The sequence below is a fragment of the Austrofundulus limnaeus genome, unplaced genomic scaffold, assembly GCF_001266775.1.
Source record: "Austrofundulus limnaeus strain Quisiro unplaced genomic scaffold, Austrofundulus_limnaeus-1.0 Scaffold146, whole genome shotgun sequence".
Lineage (NCBI taxonomy): Eukaryota > Metazoa > Chordata > Actinopteri > Cyprinodontiformes > Rivulidae > Austrofundulus > Austrofundulus limnaeus.
In genome coordinates, this window is record NW_013952548.1 from 1,079,689 (window position 1) to 1,085,533 (window position 5,845).

The following is a 5,845-nucleotide window of genomic DNA, read 5'->3' on the forward strand; positions in this document are numbered from 1 at the left end:
TATATATACACTGTGCATATATTCTTACAGTCAGTGTTTGCAGATACCCTGCAGTTTGTGGAGCAATAATTAACACAGACACCTTCTTATCTGCTCAGAACACCCACTAATCCTTGATTCACAATGAACCCTCAGGACACGGTTATGCAACAAGAACTAAGTCTGTGACGAAGACGATTTCTGGGATGTGTTCAGGATGATACCATAGGTTGCCATGAGACTAAAACTCCTGAGATTTTTTTTTCCTTTTTGGTTGCCATGAAACTAGAACTTATAAAACAGAATTATTACAAAACGGAAAGTTTTACTGAGGTCTTGAGGTGTTTTTACACTCTAAATAAGTTTCAGCTTAGAGCTGTTTTTAGATTGAGGACACTAAAGTGAGGTGACACAAATAGGGGTTATTTTTGGCAACTTGTCTTTGTTTCAGCTCTTGCATTTGGGACAATATACTGAAATGAGAGCACAGACGAGTTAACGATAAGAATGTGAAATAGGAACCATCTCAGTTTAATTTTCAGGCTGTTTGGGATCATTTTATTATGAAACAGGGATATGAATTCATTCAAAAAACGCTAAGCCATTGTTAATTTATAGCTCTGTGAAAAATAACACTCTATAAATTATTAAACATGCTTAGGCTGCAATAATATGAGACTTTCAGTCAGATCATTGATGAATGTGTGAATGACAACATGGATTTGCATTGATGGGAGTTTCCTCTTGTTTTTTTTTTWTTTTTTTTTATGAATAAGCCACGTGGGCCGGAAGATCCCTTCCTGTGATTGGCTGAAATCTGCTGCAGTCTCAGAACTGACTGAGGCTCTCTGGCTCTGCCTCTCCTTGTCTTTTCAGGGACACACAATATCTATTTACAGAGCAAAGACTGAGCAAGGCAGACAGAAAACAGGCATGAAAGTAAGACGCATGTGACCCCAAAAAAAGAAGAGATGGGGGGATGTTTCAAGGATAGAGGTAACGGCTAAAAAAGATTAAAGAGGTTGAATGAGATTAGAGATGGTCTTTGTTTCATTTAGTTTCTGGTTTCTAATTTCAGACTTATGAAAAAAGCAGCAGCAAACCTTTGTTTTGTTGATGTGATTTATAATCATGATTAAATGCCTAGAATTACTTGAAAGACTGCATATTACCCACCGCCATTTATGCTGATTTAAAACCTGATTTTAAATCATTTGCTGTTTAAAAAGGATGTGTTGGAGTCTATTTGGTCAAACCCCAGAAATACTGTACTCTTAAACAATATCACAACAAGTCTAGCTGAAAACATTTTTGAATGACTCTCAGCTACAAATCTTAGCTCAATATCTGCCAAATTGATAGAATAATGTGTAATGTTTGWGTGTTTGAAGGTAAAAGGTTCTGACACACAGACAAAAACAAAATCAGCAACAGGAAAAAAGATTGCTGATAAATCCCTTTAATGCTATGCCCCCCTTTAATGATTATAATATATCTTTAGAAACTCTCATTGAGTAGCAATGACACATCAGTAATAATGTATGATGTATTATAATGTATGATTTCTGATCAATGGGGGGAATAGTTTGGGAATCTATAAGCTTCAAGGTAGAATCCTGTATCAGCATTACATAACGGGATGATTTTACCATAGAGATGGATTTATTTTCTCTCTCTCTCTCTTAGGATTCAGCTCAGGTCTCCAGCCTTTGTGTCTGCCAGCCAGCTCTCTGCGTTCCTCTCCAGTGTGTCTCTATAGTAACGGGTAGGTAAGTGAATGAGAGCTGTGTGGGACTGAGCGTGGGCTCAACCACTGCGCCGCGCACAAACACTGCTGGGATCGATGGGCGGCGTGCACGCAGTGTCTGTCACTGCAGGCATGTCCCCGACTCCTCCACACTCAGACACTTTGTCGTTTCTTCAGTCCGCCTGTGTGTCAGAACTCCGGCTGTTATCAGAATAAAAACAAGACCAAATACTTAATGACTCAGGGTACTAGTACACACATTTTTTTTTTCACAGTGAATCATTTGACATGGTTTTGCCCATGTCTTTTGTGTGTGTGTGACATGTGTTCATCTGTTTATCTTTAAAAATGTGCATTTATCTGAACCAATGAGTGATTTTAATGAAACTCTCAGAACTAAACTAAATTAATTCAAGATGGCTACCACGACTAATCAAATACAAAGATTTAGTCAGCTTTACAGAAACCAAACTACAATTTACTGTGGTAAAAACTGACATCCTCAGGATTTAATTTATTGGGTTTTTTTGTTTGTTTGTTTTGTTTTAGGGTTTTTTTTTTTTTTTTTTTTTACAAAAAGAAAGGAAATTTGTGTTTTGTAGATAATTTGTGTGAAAGCTTCACAGCATTCACACTATGATCATTTTTTCTTCCATTCGTTTTTCGGCATCTAACTTGTTCTACATTTTTTTTTGCGCTACTTGAACAATTCATATATCAAAACTGTTCAGCTCATTTATAACAATCCTGCTATGACTTTTGGTATTTCAGCTATTTTTACTTTTTCAGATATTTCACTCTTTTAGCCACTTTTTTTGCCATTGAAAATGAATGGATCTGTTTTCAACATGTTTAAAATCCTTTAAAATGTTTCAAAATCTTTACAGAACCTTAACATTTTGTTCTGGTTCTGCTCCTTTTAGGTACCATGTGCTAATTATAGCTACTTTTTTATTTTATTATAATTTTGTTTGCTAATTTTAGCTTTTTCTGTTATGTCTGCTATAATTCTGCTTTTGTCTGCTATTATTTTGCTAATTTCTGCTTTTTGTGCTTCTTTAATTTGAGCTATTTGATTCTTACAGTTGCTTTCTCCATTTACAGCTATTTTAGCTTTTTTCTACTATTTTGCTAATTTTTTCTGCAAAGTTGTTTTACCCCTCTTTCAGCTTTTTAAAATGAACTCACAATAACACTAGTGCCATTAAATATTTCCAGCTTTATTTCAGCCGCTTTGAGCTTAATTTTTTAGCAGGAAGCATTCACACTAGMATTTTCGCAGGAAATGCAATTTCTCTAGTTCCCTGTGGTATTAGTGTTTCTTGGCAAAAAATCCTATATTGTTTGAAAGCCTGTTAATATCCCTTTTAAACTGTGCCACATTTATAAGGAACATGCATTTGTGATATGAGCAGTAGAGCTGAGTATTTTGGGTTGTCCACATGAAAAAAAATTGTCAAATCACCCTTCTCAAACAGCTTTTTTTTGGTGTTGCTTTTAACTCTTGTTTTGAGCTTCTGGGACCCTCAGGTGCTGGCAATTGGGTGCATAAAGTATTTACTGCCAAGAAACATTGTTACAACAAACCATCTACCAAACACATTTTTTTATTTCTGTGCTAAGTAAATTTACTGAGAGATCTCGTCATCATCTTGTTAATTATTGCATGACACAGGAAGTTACTAAATTTTGCTAAAACCTCTGTATCAGTTTGAAAAGTGATGAAAATAGATATTTAAAAAATTAGTAGGTATTTTATTATAAACTGCAAAACAACTTTCATACATGTATCAAAATGATCATCCATGCTTGTTTGCTCACTTTAAATACTTTGTGTTTGGAAATCTGGTTGAACATTTCTCTTGTTTGTTGTGACGCATGATGCAAGCTAMTAATTTTCAAAACGTGTTTGAAAATCTCAATTTCTTGTTGGTATTAAATGGTGTTTCACCTTAAAGGTTCTGTGACATGCATACTCCTCAGTTACAAAAAATCAAAGAAAACATCTTTATATTTAAAAAACTTGGAATAATACACACAATTTTACCCATTTTGTCACATAACTGGTATGATTTATTTTGAACTTGGCTCAGCCAAAGTGAAACAGGAAGTGACATCACAGGGGAAATTTTTAACAAAGAAAACTCCTTGGTCTTTATTTACTGAAACAATATTATTTGAATTCTGACTCTTGTTTATTTCTCTCTTATAGTGACTTGAAATAACTTTAAAGGGGCAATATCATGTAAAATCAACTTTTTTGAGTTTTATATCATGTCATAATGTTATGCTCTCATAAAAAAACATGCCCAAAGCCTTGCTTTGACTCATTCATGCATGTTTGAGAAATCCTGCAGTGTTTTTAGGAAGCCATGCTGAGGAGCAAAACAACAGGTGGGGACCAGAAACGCCCCCTGGGACATGTCTTTAAGCCGAACTTCCTCATGGCAGAGCACCCCCCCCCCTCCCCACACACCCTGCCCATGACTCCTGCAGGCAATAACAAAGCAAAAAACTATGGGTGAAACTGAAACTGTCTGCTGAGCTCCTAAACACTATTTCTCACTCACTGAAATGGTCGGGACAGAAGCGGAAGGTGGCATTTAGAAGAGGAAGTGATGAGAAGATAAGTTTATTGTCTGTTTAAACATAAAAACAGCATTTTAATAACAAATAAAGGTGACAAAGACACTTTATGATGGTACAGTATTTAAATATATGCCTGAGAAACACATAATATTGGCCCTTTAAGAAACATCAGATTGTTCTCCACAGTCTGTGTTTTTAGCTGTTGTAGCACTGATCTGTTCACATTCAGACATATAGGGGTTTTGACATCACTTCCTGTTACTTCACATGCAAATATCTCAACTGTTCATCTCAGTGAAATGAAATTTTTTTCGCAGTATTTTATCAATGTAATCTTTCCAAAAATGCATTCATATGTATAACAAAAAATTGACGTCACGGGTACTTTAAGCAAAGCAAGGATGTGAATTCTTTAGCCAAAATTATGTAACTTTTTTTGTCTGAAACCTTTATGTGGCAGCGAGAAAATAAAAAATGAATYATCTGACATTCAGCCTTGAGATTTTTTATTTTATTTTTCTTTAATTCCTCCTAGGGTTTTTGCAGCAACTCAGAAGACCTGAAAATATAAAACATGGTTATATAACAGGCTGCTGGAACAAGACAAGGCTAAAAAAGGACTAGGAGAAGGAGTGGAGTCAATGCATTAAAGGTGCCAGAATCTTGACTCTTGCTAGAAGCGCGTCCACATTTCAACATCGTTTTAATGTAAGTATTAGCAGTTTTGTCCCTTTTTTAAAAAAAAAAAAGCTTCAATATTCCATCCGTTGGTGAAATTAATGTTCTGTTACATAATGTCTGAAGTCCAACATTTTTAGTAATGATTCAACAAGGAAATGAAGCCCACCTGAGGCTCTGCCCTCACATTAATCATTTATTGAACCATTAATACAGACAAATGAGGTTTTTTTTCTTTTTTTCACATTGAGATGTTAAAATGTTAGATTTTTATCTGAATTCTTAAACCTCTAATAAAACAGAAGATACATTTGAATCTGTCTTGTTCTCTGATCTTTTTTTTCTGTCTCTCCTCCTCACATCTTGTCTCATCTTCTCACCTCTCCTTCTCTCACCTTCTTACTCTCTGGTTTATTTTAGCACAATGTAGGTGTGTTGTTCTAAACTCGCTGAGCCTTTATTACAGCTCTCTCTCTGCTTGGAAGAGTGAGTCACCGGCGGTAATTCTTCACCGCACGACGCAGCTCGAGGACCGCTGACTGCCTCCCTGTTAATGGACCGCAGAGAACACAGAGACCTGTAGATTTATTAGAGCTGTGACTCATGTTAATGTTAAAGTTTCAAGTCTGTATAGTTATTGCAATCCACACATTTCTGCTCCGTACTGTAAGAGGCTTTTAAACCTCATTTTCTAGATGCATAACAAAATGAGCCCAATATATTTTCATATATTTTTTAAGTCAACCCCAACCGGTCTACATGTTTTGTGTTTTGTGGACTTGGAGAAGGCGTTCGACCGTGTCCCAAGGGGGGCCTTGTGGGGGGTTCTCCGGGAGTATGGGGTACCGGGCC

The 5,845-nt window shown here is 36.0% G+C and overlaps 1 long non-coding RNA gene across 1 annotated transcript in view; it reads left to right on the forward strand.

The window, feature by feature from the left end:
• Window positions 1–743: 743 nt before the first annotated feature.
• LOC106523161 (uncharacterized) overlaps window positions 744–5,845 on the forward strand; it is an 8,512-nt gene continuing 3,410 nt past the window's right edge. The window contains exons 1-3 of the long non-coding RNA XR_001310864.1: window positions 744–975; window positions 1,666–1,748; window positions 4,851–5,023. This is a non-coding gene — a long non-coding RNA (uncharacterized LOC106523161). The remainder of the gene's footprint in view (window positions 976–1,665; window positions 1,749–4,850; window positions 5,024–5,845) is intronic.